Below are 23,579 nucleotides of genomic sequence, written 5' to 3'. Positions count from 1 at the left end.
TCTAGCTATGAAAGTCCTCAAAGGCATCTTCTTCTAATATGAGGGTATTTCATCTGCACTGAAAATTAGTTTAGTGTAGCCTTCTTCATTAGTTACCTTAGTAATATCTGCGAAGCACAATAAAGTGAAGTGCAATAAAACGAGGTATGCCTGTATGCTGGTTCTAACCGAATGTTATTAGAACTTCTGGGATTCTCTTGTCTATATAACATACAATGTACACCTGAAATTTTTACAATGTTGTAAACCAATGTTACTGCAATAAACAAAAAATTAAAAAAAAAAAAAAGAATATATTTCTCAGGAGGAGATAATAAATGCTTGGCGGCTCTGATTTTTGAATAGAAATGTCTTTAGTAAGTCATTTAAATGACTTACAGACATTTAGAGAGTCAAAACAAGACTTTCTTACTTAGAGGTATTTCTGATTTCTGATAACAAACTTCTACTGGAAAATATAATAATTACCATACAATATCTTGCAACCATATTAGCGCAATATTTCCAAAGTAAAGCCAATTGGTATTACTTATGCCGAGCATTTTCCACAATGCGTTTGAAACAGTGTATCAGATCCTACAGCCTCACAAGTTTCTTTCAGAGTTAGCATATTATCAATGTTCCAGGAAAAAAAAAAAAAAGAAAAACAAATAAAAATTACATTCATTAAATAATTTTCTATTTCTATAACAATGAAAAATGTACAGAATAAAAATAGAAAACAATAAGAATCTGTATGGTAAAAGGATTAAAAGCATGGACTCTGTGGTCTGAGTCTGGCATCAGATCTTGCAAGCTCTGCTAGCTGGGCAACCTTGAACACTTTACAGAACCTCCTGTGCTGTAATTTCCTCATCTGTATTTTTGGAATCGTAATAATACCTCCCTTGTGGGGTTTTTCTAAAACCCCACAAGGGTTTAGTATCTTAGTTTCCTCATCTTTCAAACAGTGATAATAACAATACCTCTAGCAATATTGGGTTGCTGTGAAAAGGATGGTAAATGTGGTAATACACATACGACATTTAAATGGTGTTTGGCACATTGAACACTCAATAAGTGTTAGTCGTTATTATAAAATACTAAGACCTAAAAGGAATTTTATCTGTTTTTACTTGTAGGTGAATAATTATGGAGAACACAGACAAGTATTTATTGAACTTTAAAGGCTATTATTTTCTTCGTTCTACAGCTGATATTGACCTACTAAAAAATCTTGATGAATTTGAAATTAGAGATGATGATGTCTTCATAATTACATATCCAAAACTTGGTAAGTTTGAGGAGTGGGCCACCTGTTATCAGTCTTCACTCCGGCTTGGTAATAGATGTGTACAAAGGTACATTTTCCAGACATTGACAGGAGCCCAGTTTACCTTTAGACGATCATTTAGGGTGAAAAAAAAAAGTTAAATAAATTTCAAGTCTCTACGATAAAAGGCTATTTGAGATGCATATATTGTCATTTCTGATGGCATATATGAATAAAACAAATATTGAGCCAAAGTAGATATTTGGCAAATGCTGACCTGTTTTCTTGGTCTGAGAATGGAAGAAAATATATTTTAAAACCCAGCATGATTTTTTTTGTATGATTTTGCTTTCAGAACTAACTCTTAAAATGCTCAATTACTCTAATTGCTTTGTATTTCTCTATAATAATGAAATTATTTTGAACTAAAGTAAATTGCTCTCAAATCTTACATTGTAAAAAAAAAAAAAGCTTATTTTTTATATTGTGCCTTTTAGAACATAAGATGATTGGAGCAATGTTGTATAGAGTGGTTCATGTTGCTCAAAGATACACTGGACTCGAAGTCAATACAAAAAAAATCATTCTTGATTTTCCTGAAAATGCTCCAGTCCCTCCCTTTCTCCATCTACTTTGAAATTCATGACCTTGTTTTCTTTCCTCTAATTCGTACCACATTAACTTATCCCTGGATTCTTCCTCTCTGCTAAACAGACAACTGATATTAGGGTTTTTTTCCTCCCTTAGATGTTGCTGGCATCTCAGGTTGCCTAGTTTTAGGTCAAACACTACAGTCATAAAAGTGTCTTTCCTTTACCTCTAATCCAGCCCAAGAGTTTGGGGCACCGCACGGTAGTCCTCAGTCAAGCCTGCTGGGTTCTTGATCTTCTTGGAGGGGAGATTAGTGAGTCTCCCCAGGATTCACCATAAAGTGTATCAAATCTCTCATGTAGATAAATCAGTTGAGTATTGAAATTTGTAAGATTTTTAGCATCTCACATCCTTTTAGAACATTGATGGTATATTAATGAACATAGATGCAAAAATCTTGAACTAAATATAAGCAAAGCAAATCTAGCAAGGCAAAAAAATACACTACAACCAAGATCAGTTTAATTCAAGAGTCAAAATTAGTTTAAAAATTTGTTAGTGTAGTTCACCCACGTTACTAGAGTATAGGAGAAAGCCTGAATTATCATCTCAATAGACGCAGAACAAGCATTCAATAAAATTCAGCATCCGTCCATAATGGAAACTACTAACAAACTAGGGAGAAAAGGGAACTTCTTTAACCTGATAAACAGAATCTAACAATCACCACCACAAACATCATATGCAATAGTGAAATATTGAAAATATTACATTTAAAACCAGAAACAGGACAAGAATGCTTGCTGTCACTGCCTTTTGTATGGGAAGACGTATGCCACACAGTTAGACAAAAAAAAAAAAAAAAAGAGGTGTAAAGGGCCTTGAGCTTTAATTGTCTGTACTTTAAAAGATCAAGCTCTAAGGAGACTAAGGAAGGAGAAACAGATGTAGCCACAGAGAATCTTAGAAGAGGACTGACATGAAGTACAGGAAACAGAGAAGGAGCTGAAGGATTCATCTGAATGACTATCATCACGGACTCAGAACAACCACAGCCGCTCAGAGTGAAAAAGGAACTAAGAGCCCTTGATTTTACCTTTACTCGTTTTAATGTAAAATACAAAGACATACAAAATCTTGGACAAATTCATTGGTGTACTTAGAGTAGTTAAAAAAATAAAAGCATTACTATTGAGAGTTATTGAAAATTAATTCAGGGTTGAAAACAAGATTATTTATTGTTACAGGCACCACCTGGGCACAGCAGATATTAAGCTTAATTTATTTTGAGGGACACGGTAACAGAACTGAAATGGTGAAATGATAAGTGTCCCCTTCCTCAAATACGATGAGCACAAAATGGACTGTTGCAAGAGACCATCCTCTCCTCTCTTCACTTCCCACCTCCCATGTTATTTAGCACCCAAAGGTTTCAAGAACAAAAAAGCTAAGGTATGTCACAGAAATAGTTTATAGACCTTTTGCATAAACAAAAATACTTTCTTCCAATTTTGTTCTCCAGCACCACTCACCCACATTCTTTTAAATGTGGTTATTATAATTTTTATGATATTGTTTTGCACATTAAAAATATATATGGAGGGCCGGCCCAGTGGCTTAGCGGTTGAGTGAGCGCGCTCCACTGCTGGCGGCCCAGGTTCGGATCCCGGGTGCGCACCGACGCACCACTTCTCCGGCCATGCTGAGGCCGTGTCCCACATACAGCAACTAGAAGGATGTGCAGCTATGACATACAACTATCTACTGGGGATTTGGGGGAAAAAAATAAAGAAAAATTTAAAAAAGAAAAATATATATATATGGAATTATAAATATGTACATAACTTAGGTGACCACACACATTGTTTGCAGTGTAATTATACAACATATAGCCATGAATCTTTTATGTCAGCACGAGATATTCTACTCTTTTTAATGGTTTAGTAGGATTTTATATGGCTACACAATATTGAACGTGTATTGTGGGCAGGTAAGTTGTAGCAAATGTACATATCACATTGCAATAAACACTCTTATAGAGCTTTACACATTTTTGATCTGGTGAAATATTTTCCTAAAAGTGGAGTTTTCAGGTTAAAGTGTCCGAATATTTTAAGTGTTGGTATGTATTATCTACTTGCCTTCGGTAATCTATCAATTTACACTTCATTAAAAAGTGAATAAAAATGCTTTTTTCCTCACACACTCACCAGTGATTGGAATGATCAGTCTTTGCTAATGTGCTAGGTAAAAACAGTCTCATTCTCAAGTAATTTGCAGCTCATTTGGTTTTAATATGTTTGACCATCTTTTTATGTATTTCCAAGTCTTGAAATATCCTTTATATCCTTTGCTATTTTTCTTTAGCTTGCCTTTTATTTACTGTTTTGCAGAATCATTTATGTGGGGCAAATATTGTCCTAATTAATAGATTACCTTTAAAAATTGTTGAATCCTTTTATTTTATGTAACCAATCTATCTATCTTTCCTTCATAACTTATGGCTCTTGAGTCTTGCTAAACACGCACTTCCCTACCACAAAGATTATGTAAATACTTTCCAGGTTTTTTTCTAATTAACTTCATGATTTTATTTTTTACATTTAATTGTAAATTATATTTGGTACTGCATTTGATTTGAAATATAATTATTGCACGGTATTTGCCAAGGATGTTAGCCAATTGACCCAATGTGATTTGTTTATGTATTTACTTTCCCTACTGTTTTGAAGTCTACATTTTGATATATTGTTTCCATAGTCCCTCCCTCTGATTCTGCATTCTTTATTCCAAAGTTTGTTAGATCTGTTTACTATGTGGCAGTTCTGCACTGTTTTAAATGTCGTAACTGATAAGGCAAATCCCATCAATTTTACTTTTTCTTATGTTAATTCCCCCAATGATTTTTAGATGTTGTTTTGAATTGATTAAATATATAGATTAATTCTGGGACAATCATTAGTATTGCCATATTCCAATATCTACCCAACACCATTTTATCACTTTTTACTTTTCAGGTCTGCTTTCAGATCCCCCAAATGCACTATGTTGTTCTTTGTATGCTTATTAAATATTTTTTCCTGAACTTCCAGTTCTTTGTTATTTTTATGGCTATTATGAACTGCATGTTTTTTTCACTACTGTCTTTTCTATTAGTGCTGTTATAAAGAAAAGGGCTTTGGTTTTGTACTCTGGCTCCTTTAATATCTGTTATTAGTTTCATTAATTTTCCCTTTATTCTGTGGAATATATTTCATCTTAAATAATAATACATTTTATTTTCTTTTACTTTCTAATATTTACATCTCTTTTTTTCTATTTCAGTAGTTAAAATCTGCAAAAAAAAATAGAATAATATAGATGATGAGAAACACCCTTCTCTTATTCTTTTCTCTCTAGCATTTTTAGTATCTTTTCTCGTTTTTATTTTCTGTTTTGTTTTGTTTTGCAATTGATTTTTGAGGCGTGTAATGCTGAGAAATTTGTTTTCTCTATTCTTGTTTACTTAGAGTTTTACTTTTACTTTTTTTTTTTTTTCTCTTTATTCAGAAAAGGCCCAATCATACAAAATGCCTTTTTTGGCCACTCTGACGATGCGGTATTTTTTTCTCCCTTTATTCTATAGCGAAATGAAATCCACTAATAATTTAATGATGTCCTATTTCTGGAATAAATCCTATTTGCTTATAGCATAATACTTGTTTAACATAGTGTTGAAAGAGTTTTGCTATTTTTACTCAGGAATTTAATCTGTAGTTATTTTAGAACTAGACTTCAATTTTCAATGATTGTTCTATCTTTATTTAATTTTAGTATCACTGTAATTCTAGTCTTGTAAAATAAATTATGAAGGCTTTTGTATTTTTGTTAAGTAGTTTAAAAAACATAAAATAACTGAATTTTTTTAAGATTTAGTTAAAGTCCATTAAAAATATATCTGATCCTGTCAGCTTGACAGTTCTACAACATTTTCATTTTTCTCATCAGTTTACTTTAATTAGTTACCTTTCTCTAAACCAATATTATAATTTTGCTTTCAAAGCAAATTATCCCTATTTTATCTACATGTCAAAATATGGGAAATAATCACAACATAGTCTTTCATGATCTGATGAATTTTCTCCAATTCTGTGATTATATCTTTTTTATTCATTTGTAATGATGAAATATTTTATATTTTTTCCTTTTTACATTTTTTTGGATATCAGCAGTTTTCTATTATATTGGGATTTTTTCCTCCAAAGAACTAGCTTATTTTTGAAACATAATTTTGTGTCTTCTACTTCATTTATCTCTGCTTTTATTTTAATTATTTCTTCATATTTTGCTTGCATTCATTTTTCTATCCTCTTTAGTTAAATGACTAGCATTATCAATGTCCAATATTTATTTTTTTTAAATGACATTTTAAAATGATGATTATCCTTTTTAGTATAGCTATAATTTAGTCTAGCTATATTTTTTAGTGTAGCTAAAATTACTGGTTTTAGCATAAACTGGGAAAACTGCTTGCTTTAAATCTATTATCTATAGATTTAATATCTATATTAATATATAGGTTGATAATATCTATAATCTATCATTTCAGTTTTAGTTTTCTAATTGGTCCAAATTATTCTGAAGATTTTTTCCCCAAGTGTTTATATATTTTTTTTAACTTGGCCATCGCTGATTATTAGTATTATAGCACTATCCATAAGTAATGGTATTATAAGAGTTCTAATTTATGAAATTCATTAAGAAGTTTTATGGCCAATTACATGATCAATATTCAATAGTTATTCATATTCAATATTCAATGTTCAATAGCAGTTACAAGAATACATGAGAAAATGGTGTATATTCTGTGTGGGGCCCTAACACACATATATATAAAATAAATTTTGTTAAATGATTTTGTAAATTAATTTTGTTACTTCTTTTATACTTATGCTTAAAGATAATCATGTATAAATATCCCACTATGATAGTTGCTAAATCAAAAACTTTGCAGAATCAAAGAATCTAGAATGTCTAGAATTTGTGCCATTTAACTTTTTCTATTACATTATTCAACATACAAATATTCCTGTTCTGTTGGTCACTGCAAACAAATTAGGTGTCGTTTTCTTAAATCATTTGGCTTTAAATTTTACTTCACTTTATATTGTAACTTATTTTCTTTTTCCCTTGGGTTTTTGCCATATGTCTTTGTTTGTTCTTGATTTTCAATATTATTTTCCACTGCTATATAATTTTATAATTTGTGTAAGTAATTCTATCAGACCTATGCTTTCCCTTCATTGAATAATTAGATGATTCCAATATTTTGTTATCCGGGATATAGTGTTATGAAGCAGCTTATATAGTGAGAGAGCAGTGACTGTTTATTCTTCGCAGTGATTGGTTATAATACTAGAATTTTCTAAATGACAGGGATTTGGTCAGCGGTTACTTCACATCAATCTTGGGAAACAGTTTAAGTTTTCCTTACCGTTATCAGAGTCATAAACGAAAAAAAGACCTAGGTCAAGGTACCCTTGCAAATTAAGCTAAATTAAGCTTTGCTTGTATGACTGAATTGATTTTGTCTGCTCAGGGAATTTTCAAGATCGATCTCTGTTCGTTTTTAATTTTAACATTTTAAATAGTTTTTTCTGTTTAGGAAATCCTTCCCTTCTCCAAGACTAGAATTATATTTTTCATTTTCAGATGTCAAAGTTTTGCTTTCATATTTAAAGCCTAATCCATTTGTAAATGATTTTTGTGTATGGTGTGAGGTAAAACTCCATTTTCTTTTCTTTTTCCTATATGAATAATCATTTGTTTCAACATCATCTGTTAAGTAGTTTTTCCTTTTTTTTTTTTTTTGTTGGGAAAGATTCGCCCTGAGCTAACATCTGTTGCCTATCTTCCTCTCTTTTCTTTTTTTTCTCCCCAAAGCCCCAGTACATAGTTGTATATTCTAGTTGTAGGTCCTTCTAGTTCTTCTATGTAAGCTGCCACCACAGCATGGCTACTGACTGTTGAGTGATGTGTGTTCAGTGCCCAGGAACTGGACCTGAGCCACTGAAGCGGAGAGTGCCAAACTTGAACCACTAGGCCATCAGGGCTGGCTCAGTTTTTCTGTTTTTCGCTGATCTCCAATGCTACCTTGGCTGTATATTTAATATCACTTAATGCTCACAGCGTACATTGAAATAGCTTTTATGCAAGGTAATTTGCAATATTAATCAATCTTACAAATAAATAATTTCACCTTTAGAAATTAATCCTATATTCTTGCACATGTGAAATGTCGTGGGAATAAAGTTATTTATTGCAGCAGTTTTTGTAATAGCAAAGAATTGGGAACAACCTAAATTTCTATGAGTAAACTGGATGAAATAAATTATTATGCATTTATATAATGAAATACAACGTAGGTGTTAGAGAAAACTATAAGGATAACTAAGAATTGTTAAGAATTTTTTATTTCCCCTGTAGATTGTTTACATCTACAGAAACCCCAAAGATGTTTTGATTTCATATTTTCATTTTTCAAATTTGCTGATTACATTAGAAGCTACAGAAAATATAGAACATTTCATGAAAAAGTTTCTAGATGGAAAAGGTAACTGAATTTATTTATCATTCACCATGTTTATGAGGCAATGTTGCTATTTAGCCAAATTCCCAAACTTAAGGAACATAATTTAGAGAGATGGAGAAGGGTAACGATAGAAGGTGGAAGGGACATAAGGTGGTTACTATTGTTCCTCAACTTAATCTGCACCCAATGGCTTTTCCAGCCTCACCAGGACGACTTTGGGGATTCTCAAGGTTGCAAACATATTGTTTAAGAAATATTTTGACCCACTCGTAAAAGAACTACAATTGTTCTAGAGCTTCAAACTAGCTAGATCCATGTGCTACAGAATAGCTAATGCTCAGGGTGGGTGTAGTTTCTGTGCTCTGTCATGGACCTTGGCAGGCCTTATACGGCAGCTGTGGAATTTTCATTCCAACACTGAGGAGGATAGATTGATGCAAGAGGCTTGTGGAGTTTGAAACCGGGGCACTCACTCATTTAGAAGATTGTATTCAGGTTTTGTTTCATTGTAGATGGCTCAAGTTGCTATGCAGAGCTTATAAAACAGACAATAAGAGGAGAAATAAAGACATGATTTCAGGTGGAGGAAGGAGGAAAAGGAAGGGGCTTACCTAAAAGAAATCTTCAAGATTAGTTCTCTGGGATTCTTTTTTCTGTATTGCTGCTTTCCTACATACATAGGAAAGGCAGATTTCTATTAAAATCATGTAATTGTTCCCCAAAACACAATTTTAAAAAGATAGTATAGCTATCTAGTGGTAGGAGCTTTATTTTTCTTTCTCAGGATTCCAAAACAGAAAAGAAAGACTATAGTTTGCTGCTCAATAAGTGCAACATCTTTACCTTATTACTTACCAATTTTTCCCACAGTGATGGAAAGCCTTTGGTTTGATCACATCAGAGGCTGATATGAGCACAGACATGACTTCAATATTCTGTTCGTGATGTTTGAGGAGACGAAGAAGGTAAGAAGAGATGGTTATCTTTTTTTTAAATATTATTTCTTTGAAAGCTTTTCTTATCTTTGTTTCAATGAGCCCCATTCCCCTAATTATCTTCATACCCAACTACTTCTCAGCCTTATTTTGGGGTTTCTAATATCCTGCCCATCCCTTAATTACTGGTCTTCCTGTGGGCTCCTTTCTCACTGTAAACAGTCATCTTTCATGATTCCTTTCTGTATAACCATCTGCAGCAATAAAGGCAAGCTCAAATGTCTAGACCAGCCGTAACTTAAAGGGCACTGTGGAGCCCTGGGGTGAGAAGCCACTAAGATATGGCTAATTAAACAGAGGTGAATGTGTGACCTGTGATGCAAGTTCTTCCTGTTATTTTAACAGAATCTTGAAAAGTAGCTTTCATGTGAAATCACGTAATATTTACATGTTGGCATCCATTCAAAGCTATCTTAAAACATTGCATAAGTTAAATGAAACACATATGAAGTTCACTATTTTGTGAGCTCTGATTGATAATGTTGATTCACTAATATATAACTTATTTCTTCAAAAAGTATTTAATGCCTACCATGTGACAGGCACTGATTTATGAGAAAAAGAGGATTAAACCTTTTATTTATAGAGCACATAAGCCAACAGGACTTACTTTTATGCTCAGAAAGGAATTCTCCCAATTTTCCAGGGACATTTCTTATCCTTCCTTCTTGAATTGGAAGGAATGTTTTTTCCCCCTGAAAATTGCTCTAACTTTTCCAAGATAAAATTAATCTCTCTTTCCCTGAAGCTACCATTGCCCATTGTGTTTCTGTTTCCAGTTTTTACCCTCAATGTATTTTTTTATTGTGTCAAAATATCTATAACATAAAATTGACCATTTTTACTTTTTTGTTTTGTTTTGTTTTTTTGCTGAGGAAGATTCACCCTGAGCTAACACCTCTGCCAATCTTCCTCTACCTTGTATGTGGGTTGCTGGCACAGCATGGCTCACAGGTAGTGTAGGTCTGCACTTAGGATCTGAACCCTCGAACCTGGGCCACCAAAGCAGAGCGTGCCACACTTAAGCACTACACCATGGGGCCAGCCCCCATTTTAACCATTTTTAAGTGTACAGTTCTGCAGCATTAAGTGCATTCACATTATTGTGAACCGTCATCCCCACATCCACCTCCAGAGATTTTTCTTCTTGTAAAATTGAAACTCTGTATCTCAAAACAGTGACTTCCTGTCCTCCTCTCCTCCTAGCCGCTGCAACCGTGATTCTATTTTCTGTCTCTATGAATTGGACTACTCTAAGTATCTCATCTGAGTGGAAACATGCCATATTTGTCTTTTTTGACTGGTTTATTTCAGTTAGCATAATGTCACCAAGATTTATCCATATTGTAGAATATATCAGAATTTCCATCATTTTTAAGGCTGAATAATATTTCTTCGTATGTATATGCCACATTTTGTTTATCCATTCATCCATTGATGGATACATATATTGCTTTGACTTTTTGACAATTGCGAATAATGCTGCTATGACCACAAGGGTACAAATGTCTTTTTCACTCCCTGTTTTCAATTCTTTTGGATATATATCCACAAGATGAATTATTCAATCATATGGTATTTCTATTCTTAAGTTTTTGAGGAACCACCATGCTATTAATATTATTTTCCATCAAAACTGCATGATTTTACATTCCCACTAGTTTGGTTCCAATTTCTCCACATCCTCATCAACATTTGTTATTTTCTGTTGGCGTTTTTGCTTTTTTAAAATAATAGCTATCCCATGGGTGTGAAATGGTATCTTATTGTGATTTTTGATTTGTGTTTCCCTAATGATTAGTGATGTTGAGTAGTTTTCCGTGTGCTTATTGACCTTTTGCATATCTTCCTTGGAGAAATATGTACATAAGTACTTTGCGTTTTTTTTAATTGTGTGTTTGGGTTTCTTGTTGTAGAGTGTGGAAGTTTTTTATGTACTCTAGATACTATCCCTTTATGAGATACATGATTTTCAACTATTTTCTTCTATTCCATGTGTTGCCTTTTCACTCTTATTGTCCCATTGATGCACAGAGTTTTAGATTTTGACATAGTCCATTTTATCTATTTTTCTTTTGTTGCCTGTGCTTTTGCTGTCATATCCAAGAAATCATTGCCAACTCCACTGTCATGAAGCTTTTCTCTTATGTTTTTTTCTGAGTTTTATAATTTTAACTCTTATGTTTAGGTCTGATCCATTTTGAGTTAAATTTTGTATATGGTATAGTAGGAGCCCAAGTTGACCTTTTACATGTAGATATCCAGTTTTCTAAGCAGCGTTATTGAAAAGACTATCCTTTCCCTATTGAATATTCTTGGTACTCTTGTCAAAATTCATTTGACAGTATATGTGAGGGTTTCTTTCTGGGCTCTCTATTCTGTTCCATTAATCTATTTGTCTCTCTTTATGCCAACACCACGCTGTTATGATAACTGTGGATTTGCAGTAAATTTTGAAATCAGGAAGTGTGATGTCTCCAACTTTCTTCTTCATTTTCAAGATTCTTTTGGCTATTCGGGGTCCCTCGAGATTCCATATGAATTTGAGAATGAATTTTTCCATCTTCAGAAATATCATTAGGTTATTGATAGGGATTGCATTGAATCTGTGGATCACTTTCGATAGTATTGACATCCTGACATTGTTAAATCTTCCAATTCAAGAACACGAGATGTTGTTCCATTTATTTGTGTTTTCTTTAATTTTGTTTAGCCATGTTTTGTGGTTTTCAGTACACAAGTCTTTCACCTCCTTGGTTAAGTTTCTTCCTAAGTTTTTTATTCTTTTTGATGCAATCAGAAATGGAAGTGTTTTCTTAATTTCCTTTTTGGAATGTTCATTGTTAGTGTATAGAAGTACAATTGACTTTTGTGTGTTGTTTTGTATCCTGGGACTTTGCTGAATTTGTTTATTAGTTCTAACAGTATTTTTGTGGAGTTTTTAGAGTTTTCTATGTATAAAATAGTGTTGTTTGCACACAGAGATAGTTTTACTTCTTCCTTCCCAATTTGGATGCCTTTTATTTCTTTTACTTTCTTAATTGCTCTGGCTAGGTCTCCCAGTACTATATTGAATGGAAGTGGTAAGAATGGGCATCCTTGCCTTGTTCATGATCTTAGCAGAACATCTTTCAGTCTTTCACCATTGAGTATGAAAAGGTGTTGAATATTGACAAATGCTTTTTTCTGCATCAATTGAGATGATCATGTATTTTTCTCCCTTCATCCTGTGAATGTGGTGTAGTATACTGATTAATTTCCATATGTTGAAACATCTTTGCTTTCCAGGAGTAAATCCCACTTGAAAATGGTGTATAATCCTTTCAGTTTGTTGTTGAATTTGTTTTGCTAGTAATTTGTTGAAGATTTTTGCATCCTATCTTTGATAAGTGATGTTGTTCTTTAGTTTTCTTTTCTTGCAGTGTCTTTATCTGGCTTTGTTATCAGGGTAATGCTGGCCTTATGAAAGTGTTTAGAAGTATTTCTTCCTCTTCAATTTTTTGGAAAAGTTTTAGGATGATTGGTGTTCATTGTTTTTTAAATGTATGGTAGAAGTCACCAGCAAAGCCTTCTAGATCAGGACTTTTCTTTCTTGTGCCCATTGTATGTAATTACTTGCTTTACTGTTTTTCTCGTGAAATTATAAGCTCTTAACAAGCACTGATAGCATATTATTATTCTCATAAAATTCTCCAGCACCTAACACAATTTCTGAAACATATAAGATATTCTATAAGTGTTGGTTGAATGAAGGCAAGTTGTTTTTATAAAATCAAGCAGTACAAAGCTCTCACAAAGCTAACAATCAAAACGCTTTTCCACAGAAGGAGTAATGAAGTAATATATCCTTGTCAAACTTTAGACTTAAAATAAGCCCAAGTATGTTCAATTTTCCAAAATGTGATAAAAATGATTGGCCATAACTCATGCATTCTTTATAAACTGAATCCTTTCTCATACTCACAATTCCTTCAGGATCTCATAAGTTCTGTGCTTAAAATCAGCAGTTTTCTTGGGAAAGAACTGAATGAAGGAGGAGGAAGTAAAGATGGCGGCGTAGGCAGACTCAGAACTCACCTCCTCCCGCAGACACAGCCAATTTACAACTACTCGTGGAAAAATTACCCCTGAGACAGGACTGAAAACTGGATAAGAGGAACTCCTGCAACAAATGACAATCCTAATTGAGGTGGAAGAGGCAGAGACTCCCTTCTGGAGAGAAAAAACGCTGCCTTCACAAGCCGCAGCGCCTCACGGCCGCCGGGAGCAGCTCACAGGTACACAGCCTCCCTGGAGGCGCGGGGCCCTGAGCCGGGAGCGCCCCTGCTGTGGGCATTTTGTGGACCCAGCACAATCGAGACGAGTGGCATAATATCTGACTTTGCCTGCTACTAAAGCATTGGGGAGTACTCACAGAAAAGCTGGTTCACAAAGAAATTAAAACCGGTTCTTAAAGGACCCATGTGCAAACTCAACCATTTCAGAAAGCAACCTATGATCTCCATAATATATAAAGAACTCACACAACTGAACAACAAAAAAACAAACAACCCGATCAAAAAATGGGCAGAGGAAATAAACAGACACTTCTCCAAAGAAGATATACAGATGGCCAATAGGCACCTGAAAAGATGTTCAACATCATTAATCATCAGGGAAATGCAAATCAAAACAACATTAAGATATCACCTCATGCCCGTTAGAATGGCTATAATCACCAAGACAAAAAACAACAAATGTTGGAGAGGATGTGGAGAAACAGGAACCCTCATACACAGCTGGTGGGAATGCAAACTGGTGCAGCCTCTATGGAAAACGGTATGGAGATTCCTCAAAGAATTAAAAATAGAGATGCCCTACGATCCAGCCATCCCACTACTGGGAATCTATCCAACGAACCTGAAATCAACAATCCAAAGAGGCTTATGCACCCCTATGTTCATTGCAGCATTATTCACCATAGTCAAGAAGTGGAAGCAACCTAAGTGTCCCTCAACTGATGACTGGATTAAGAAAATGTGGTATATATATACAATGGAATACTACTCAGCCATAAAAAAAGACAAAATCATCCCATTTGCAACAACATGGATGGGCCTGGAGAGTATTATGTTAAGTGAAGTAAGCCAGAAGGAGAAAGACAAACACTGTATGATTTCACTCATATGTGGAATATAAACCAACAAATGGACAGAGAAAACTGTATTGCGGTTACCAGGGGCAATGGGGGTGGGGGGTGGGCACAAGGGGTGAAGGGAGACATATATATGGTGATGGACAAACTAAAATGTACCAAAATTCCACAATGTTAAAAACTATTAAAACATCAATAAAAAAAAAAAAAAGAAAGAAAGCAACCTAAAATCACCAGAAAGAAAGGTGCACAGTGCTGTGGTGAAAAGAGACTCACCTAATAGGCCCTGTGTGCATCTCGGTGAGAGGTGAGACCTCTCCAGGCACTGGGACATTGGCGGCAGCCATTGTTGTGGCCTGGTGTGGGCGTGCTGACACAGACGCCATTGGAGTTCTCCCTGAGACCTGCTAGCCCAGGGTCTGCCCCACCTGCTAGAGCACGGATTTAATCCAGCTCAGCCAGGGCAGGCAGCCCACCCTAGAAACTGGCCCCACCCAACAACAAGCCCTCAGGCAACATCTGGGCCTGCATAGATTGGTGACTGGATTCTCTGCAGCCTGGTAACTGAGCTGATTTCAGTGGGGCAGGGCGTGCACAAGGAGCGGGTGGAGAGTGTGGGGCAGTGGTGGAGTGTGTGGGGCTCCCACCATGGAGAGACTGGGTCTGCTTTGTGAGGTCATGGAGCGCACACGGGGCAGGACTGTCTTGACTGTGTGTGTGGACCTGTGGGTGGCAGGGCTTGTCAGATGCAGAATACTCATGCTTCTCAAAGACCCACATAGGGGGTTTGTCCCACCTTCCAAAGCCTGAAACAATTGGGTGCTCCTGTGCCTGAGGCCAGCCCCACCCAGCTGCAATCCTCAGAGAGCTGACAAGAGACCTAAAGGCTGGAGGCTTATAGCAATTGTAAGGCCCTGAGCCTAACAACCTGCCACGCTGGGGGCCTACTCACTTAAAAGAAATACTGCAACACAAATGTGGTATTAGAACTTGCAGCCAACTGTGCTGGGGATCCCCACACCTGATAAAGAGACTGAAGGGCCCACAACAACTACAAGCAGCTGAGCATTACAACAGCTGGCTAGGAGCATAACTCGGCCAACCTGGGCGCCTACAGGGAGAGCAAACAGGCCACAACAGAAGGACGTAGCCCACATAGGGGTCACCCCTGGAACATTGAGAACTGAGGGAAGCACACAGCAGGCCTCCTAAGCCATCACTTACATAAGGTCACCTATCCAAGAGCAGGAGACATAGCTGACCTACCTAATACATGGTCACAAGCACAGGGAAAGAGGCAAAATGAGGAGGCAAAGGAATACATTCCAAGTAAGGGAACAGGACAAAACCCCAGAAAAGGAACTAAGTGAAACAGAAATGAGCAACCTACCCGACAGACAGTTCAAACAAAGAGTGTTAAGGATGCTCACTGATGTGGGGAGAAGAATAGATGAGCTCAGTGGGAATGTCAACAAAGAAATGGAAGATATAAAAAAGAACCAATCAGAAATGAAGAATACAATACTGGAAATGAAAAATTCACTAGAGGGACTCAAAAGCAGAGTAGAGGATACAGAAGAATGGATCTGTGAGCTGGACGAAAGACTAGAAGAAATTACCCAAGCTCAACAGGTAAAAGACAAAAGAATTAAAAAGAGTGAGGACAGTCTAAGGGACCTCTGGGACAACATCAAGCACACTAACATCCGTGTTATAGGTGTCCCAGAAGGAGAAGAGTGAGACAAGGGGGCAGAGAATCTATTTCAAGAAATAATAGATGAAAACTTCCCTAACCTAAAGAAGGAAACAGACATCCAGGTACAGGAAGCACAGAGAGCCCCAAACAAGATAAACCCAAAGAGGCCCACACTAAGACACATCATAATCAACATGTCCACAATTAAAGATAAAGAGAGAATCCTAAAAGCCGCAAGAGAAAGTCAAGTTACATACAAAGGAAACCCCATAAGGCTATCAGCTGACTTCTCAGCAGAAACCTTACAGGCTAGAAGAGAATGGCATGATATATTTAAAGTGTTAAAAGGAAAAAACTTACAGCCAAGAATACTCTACCCAGCAAGGTTATCATTCAAAATGGAAGGGGAGATCAAAAATTTCCCAGAGAAGCAAAAATTAAAGGAGTTTGTCACCAAGAAACCAGTGCTACAAGAAATGTTAAAGGGACTGATTTAAGGGGAAAAGAGAAGACCACAAATAGGAAAAATTATCTATTTCCATGATTAGAACGTAATGGATACAAATGCAGAAAAAAGAGGTTAGATATGATATCAAAAACATAAAATGAAGGAGGAGGGGAGTTAAAGAGTAGAGCTTTCAGACAGAGGTCAAACTAAAGAGACCATCAATTCTGTATAGAAGAAGAAAGGAACAGAGAAGGACTACTAAAAGACTGAGAAAAAGAAAAGTTAAAAAATGGCAGTAAGTACATACTTATCAATAGCTACTTTAAATGTCAATGGACTAAATGCTCCAATTCAAAGGCATAGGGTGGCTGATTGGATAAAAAAACAAGACTCATATATATGCTGCATACAAGAGACACACTTCAGACCTAAAGGCACTCACAGACTGAAAGTGAAGGGATGGAAAAAGATACTCCACGCAAATGACAATGAAAAGAAAGCTGGGGTAGCAGTACTCATATCAGACAAAATAGACTTTAAAACAAAAACTGTAAAAAGAGACAAAGAAGGGCATTACATAATGATCAAGGGAACAATCCAACAAGAGGATATAACACTAGTAAATATCTACGCACCCAATGTAGGTGCACCTAAATATATAAAGCAATTATTAACAGACATAAAAACAGAAATAGACAGTAACACTATAATAGTAGGGGACTTGAACACTCCACTTACACCAACAGATAGATCATCCAAACAGAAGATCAATAAGGAAACATTGGCCTTAAATGATACACTAGAACAGATGGACCTAGTAGATATATACAGAGCATTCCATCCAAAAACTGAAGAATACATGTTCTTTTCAAATGCACATGGAACATTCTCCAGGATTGATCGCATATTAGGCCACAAAACAAGTCTCCATAAATTTAAGAAGATTGAAATAATACCAAGAGTCTTTTCTGACCACAATGGTATGAAACTAGAAATCAACTATAGGAAGAAAATCAGAAAAGCCACAAATACGTGGAGATTAAACAAAATGCTACTGAACAACTGGGTCAACGAAGAAATCAAAGAAGAAATAAAAAAATACCTGGAGACAAATGAAAATGAAAATACGACATGCCAGAATTTATGGGATACAGCAAAAGCGGTGCTAAGAGGGAAGTTGATAGCAATACAGGCCTATCTCAACAAACAAGAAAAATCTCAAATAAACAATCTAACAATGCACCTAAAGGAACTGGAAAAAGAAGAACAAACAAAGCCCAAAATAAGTAGAAAAAGGGAAATCATAAAAATCAGAGCAGAAATAAATGAAATAGAGACCAAAAAACAATAGAAAAAATTAATAAAACCAAGAGCTGATCCTTTGAAAAGATAAACAAAATTGACAAACCTTTAGCTAGACTCACCAAGAAAAAAACACAGAAGGCACAAATAAGTAAAATTAGAAATGAAAGAGGAGAAATTACAACAGACACCTCAGAAATACAAAAGATTATAAGAGAATACTATGAAAAGCTATATGCCAACCAATTCAACAATCTGGAAGAAATGGATAAATTCTTAGAATCATACAACCTCCCAAAACTGCATCAAGAAGTAGAGAATTTGAATAGACCAATCACCGGTAAGGAGATCGAAACAGTAATCACAAACCTCCCCAAAAATAAAAGTCCAGGACCAGACGGCTTCCCTGGTGAATTCTACCAAACATTCAAAGAAGACTTAATACATATCCTTCTCAAACTCTTCCAAAAAATTGAGAAGGGGGGAAGCTCCCTAACTCGTTCTATGAAGCCAACATTACCCTGATACCAAAACCAGACAAAGACAACACACAAAAAAAGAAAACTACAGGCCAATATCACTGATGAGCATCGATGCAAAAATCCTCAACAAAATACTAGCAAATCGCATACGACAATAGGTTAAAAAGATTATACACCATGATCAAGTGGGATTTATTCCAGGTATGCAGGGATGGTTTAACATTCGCAAATCAATCAACGTGATACACCACATTAATAAAATGAAGAATAAAAATCACATGATCATCTCAATAGATGCAGAGAAAACAGTTGACAAGATACAGCATCCATTTATGATAAAAACTCTGAATAAAATGGGGATAGAAGGAAAGTACCTCAACATAATAAAGACCATATATGAGAAACCCACAGCTAATATCATCCTAAATGGTGAAAAACTGAAAGCAATCCCTCTAAGAACAGGAACCAGACAAGGATGCCCACTCTCACCACTCCTATTTAACATGGTACTGGAAGTCCTAGCCAGAGCAATCAGGCAAGAGAAAAAAATAAAAGGGATCCAAATTGGAAAGGAAGAAGTGAAACTGTCACTATTTGCAGATGACATGATTTTAGATATAGAAAACCCTAAAGAATCCACCAGAAAACTTTTAGAAATAATAAGCGAATATGGTAAAGTTGCAGGATACAAAATCAACATACTTAAATCAGTTCCATTTCTGTACACTAACAACGAAGTAGCAGAAAGAGAAATTAAGAATACCATCCCATTTACAATTGCAACAAAAAGAATAAAATACCTAGGAATGAACTTAACCAAAGAGGTGAAAGATCTGTACACCGAAAACTATAAAACATTTCTGAAAGAAATCGAAGAAAACACAAAGAAATGGAAAGATATTCCGTGCTCTTGGATTGAAAGAATTAACATAGTTAAGATGTCCATACTTCCTAAAGCCATCTGTAGATTCAATGCAATCCCTATCAAAGTTCCAACAACATTTTTCACAGAAATAGAACAAAGAATCCTAAAATTTATATGGAACAACAAAAGACCCCAAATAAGTCAAGGATCCTGAGAAAAAAGAACAAGGCTGGAAGTATCACACTCCCTGATTTCAAAATATACTACAAAGCTATAGTAACCAAAACAGCATGGTACTGGCACAAAAACAGACACACAGATCAATGGAATAGAGTCGAAAGCCCAGAAATAAACGTACACATCTATGGACAGCTAATCTTTGACAAAGGAGCCAAGAACATACAATGGAGAAAAGAAAGTCTCTTCAACAAATGGTGTTGGGAAAACTGGACAGCCACATGCAAAAAAATGAAAGTAGACCCTTACCTTACACCATACACAAAAATTAACTCCAAATGGATTAAAGACTTGAATGTAAGACCTGAAACTGTGAAACTTCTAGAAGAAATTGTAGGCAGTACGCTCTTCGACATCGGTCTTAGCAACATCTTTTCAAACACCATGTCTGACCGGGCAAGAGAAACAATAGAAAAAATAAACACATGGGACTACATCAAACTAAAAAGCTTCTGCACAGCAAAGGAAACCATCAACAAAACGAAAAGACAACCTAACAATTGGGAGAAGATATTTGCAAACCATACTTCTGATAAGGGCTTAATCTCCAAAATATATAAAGAACTCATGCATCTCAACAACAAAAAAACTACCAACCCAATTAGAAAATGGGCAAAAGACCTGAACAGACATTTCTCCAAAGAAGATATACAGATGGCCAACAGACACATGAAAAGATGTTCAAAATCATTAACTATCAGGGAAATGCAAATCAAAACTACAATGAGATATCACCTCACGCCTGTCAGAATGGCTATAATTAACAAGACAGGAAACAACATGTGTTGGAGAGGATGTGGAGAGAAGGAAACTCTCATACACTGCTGGTGGGAGTGCAAACTGGTGCAGCCACTATGGAAAACAGTATGGAGATTCCTCAAAAAATCAAGGATAGAACTACCATATGATCCAGCTATTCCACTGCTGGGTATCTATCCAAAGACCTTGAAAACACCAATTTGTAAAGATACATGCACCCCTGTGTTCATTGCAGCGTTATTCACAATAGCCAAGACTTGGAAGCAACCTAAGTGCCCATCAAGGGACGAATGGATAAAGAAGATGTGGTATATATACACAATGGAATACTACTCAGCCAAAGGAAATAATGAAATCCAGCCATTTGTGACAATATGGATGGACATTGAGGGTATTATGCAAAGCGAAATAAGTCAGAGGGAGAAGGTCAAATACCGTATGATTTCCTTCATTAAGTAGTAGATAATAACAACAATAAACAAACACATAGAGACAGAGATTGGATTGGTGGTTACCAGAGGGGAAGGGGGGAGGGAGGAGGGTGAAAGGGATAATTCAGCACATGTGTGTGATGATGGGTTGTAATTAGTATTCGGGTGGTGAACATGATGTAATCTATGCAGAAATAGAAGTGTAATGATGTACACCTGAAATTTTTACAATGTTATAAAGCAATGTTACTGCAATAAACAAAAAATTAAAATAAATAAATAAAAATAACTGAATGAAGAGGATGTGGAAGCTGTCGTGAAACAGGCGACATTTCAGAACACGAAGTCTGATCCACGAGCAAATTATGAGCATGTTATAAAACATGAATGGGGGACAAGAACAAACGAGGGAGGTTTGCTGCACAAAGGTAGTTCTCAATGGTTTATAGAAGCAAAAGTGGTGAGAGTTCCCTTGAGTCCCTGGCCTCTACACTAATTAAGGAGTGCTTCCAACATGTGTCTCCAAGTACTGCCATGTGGGCCCTAGAAAGGATCAAATATCCTAAATGAAAGTGGCCATGAGATGTATCCCAGCAAACCAAACAGTTCTTTAGTACAAAGCCTGACACTTAGACCTGACTAATAAACATTAGGTTCCTTCCTTCTAGTCCATGTTACTTACTCTTTAAAACTTGTTAGCAAGTGTTACCTGAAGATAATGGTTATATGTGACCAGGAGAGCTCCAATTCTTGTTTTCCTTTATTTCTCATGGAACATTCTAGAAGTAAACTTAATATAAATTTTATTTTGGGGAACGAAGTTTGTAATTACTGTTCTTATCTCATGTGTCAGATTTCTTCATTATAAAAAGTAGATTGATACTTCATTAACCCAACCAGCTATGAATTCAATTATTCAATAATATGCAAGAAATTTTTATTGTGCTCCTACAACATGCCAGGAGTTGTTAAGAATGAATATATTTTTTCCTGATACTCCTTAAGTTCAAAAAATTTCAATTTTAATATATTTTTATTTTATTTTTTATTTTTTCTGCGTGTGAGGAAGACTGGTTCTGAGGTAACATCCATTGCCAGTCCTTTTCTTTTTTTGCTGAAGAAGATTAGCCATGTGCTAACATCTGTGCTCATCTTCTTCTATTTTGTATGTGGGATGCCGGCACAGCATGGTTTGATGAGCGGTGCCTGGATGCGCGCCTAGGATCTGAAACTGCGAACCCCAGTCCGATGAAGCGGACCTCGTGAACTTAACCACTATGCCACTGGGCTGGCCCTTAATATTTTTAATGTACATCATTGTAAAACGTAATTTGTACTTCTATATTTTATTCATATTTTTTGTGTGTGAGGAAGGTTAGCCCTGAGCTAATATCTGTTGCCAATCCTCCTTTTTTTTCTGTGAAAGATTGGCCCTGGGCTAACATCTCTGTCCATCTTCCTCTACTTTATGATTGGGATGCCTGCCACAACACGGCCTGATAAGTGGTGCATAGGTTCACGCCTGGGATCCAAACCTGTGAACCGTGGGCTGCCAAAGCAGAGCGTGTAAACTTAACAACTATGTCACTGGGCTGGCCCCTATTTTATTCTCAAATTTATTCATAACATTTGATGATGAGCATTGATTAATTCTTGATTATGTAAAAGTTTATTGAAATTGCTGTAGTATTGATATTTTTAAAACTTGTGTCTTCTTTTGTCATATTTATTATCAACTTTCACTTCTCGTTGCTCAACTAGATCAGATATAAAGCAATTCTCATGCCTATAATGACTTGCTAACCGTTGCAAATGCCAATAATCATGTTTACATAAGAAAATCTGATACTTTAAGATGTCAAATTCTTATTCTTCATTAAAAAATTGGCTTAATGATGGTGACAAACTTTTATCAAGTAAAACTGCAGCAATGGGGACTCTAGGCACCCTCTGTGACCTTGACTTCATTACTTGAAAATCTTTGCATCTCAGTTTTTTTCATTTTAAAAATGAAGAAATGCTTACCTTGTAGGGTTGTGTTAAGATTTATATCACATGATAGAGGTAATTTGCCAAGTATGGTGCCTGGTATTCAGTAAAATATATTTAAATATTCTAATATTTTTGTATACCTTAGTTTTGTTTTTCCTTCTAAACAAAGGTTGTAATTTAATGGTAGTGGTTGGTGGCAGTCTATCAGATAAGGAAGAGGATTATAACTCTACTTTCACTGTTACTGTGTTCCTAAGTTTGCTTCTTAGCTCCTCCCTATAGAAGGAAAAATGAAGTATCAAACCCCGCAGAGAACTAATAGATATTTAGCTTGACTTCAAGAAGACATTAAAGAGGGTTGCAGGAGACTTTTGTCCTGATAGCGCTACTTCCTCACCCAGGCGCTGTTCATGTACTTGTCCCACTAGGTACCGTTGGGGACTGGAAACATCACTTGACTGTGGAGCAAAATGAGAGATTTGACAGGATATTCCAAAGGAAGATGAAAGATTTTCCCTTGAAGTTCATCTGGGATATAATGAGGAAGAGAATTAGTGCAAAAGAATCATGTAGAAAATCCACTAACTAGAAAGCATATTTTAATGTACATATTCACTTGTGCTTCTCATACAAGCGTTAATTATAAAACTTTATTAATTAAAAAACTGAGTAAACTATGCTTAGATTAGTTGCCAAGAGTTTGATGAACACTTTGAAATTTCAAAAATTAAAGTGATTTGGGAGATAGTCTATGTTGCTAGCCTGTATGACACAGGGAAAAAACAGAAAGCATGCAACATCAATTGTAAATGTCTTGAGAGACT

The 23,579-nt window shown here is 35.6% G+C and overlaps 1 pseudogene; it reads left to right on the top strand.

Annotated features, from left to right (window-relative positions):
• Positions 1-1,131: 1,131 nt before the first annotated feature.
• On the top strand, positions 1,132-23,344 carry LOC131420326 (amine sulfotransferase-like; annotated as a pseudogene).
• The last annotated feature ends 235 nt before the right edge of the window (positions 23,345-23,579 follow it).

The sequence above is a fragment of the Diceros bicornis genome, chromosome 23 (assembly GCF_020826845.1).
Source record: "Diceros bicornis minor isolate mBicDic1 chromosome 23, mDicBic1.mat.cur, whole genome shotgun sequence".
Taxonomy (NCBI): Eukaryota; Metazoa; Chordata; class Mammalia; order Perissodactyla; family Rhinocerotidae; genus Diceros; species Diceros bicornis.
This window is presented reverse-complemented; position numbering and strand designations above follow the sequence as displayed.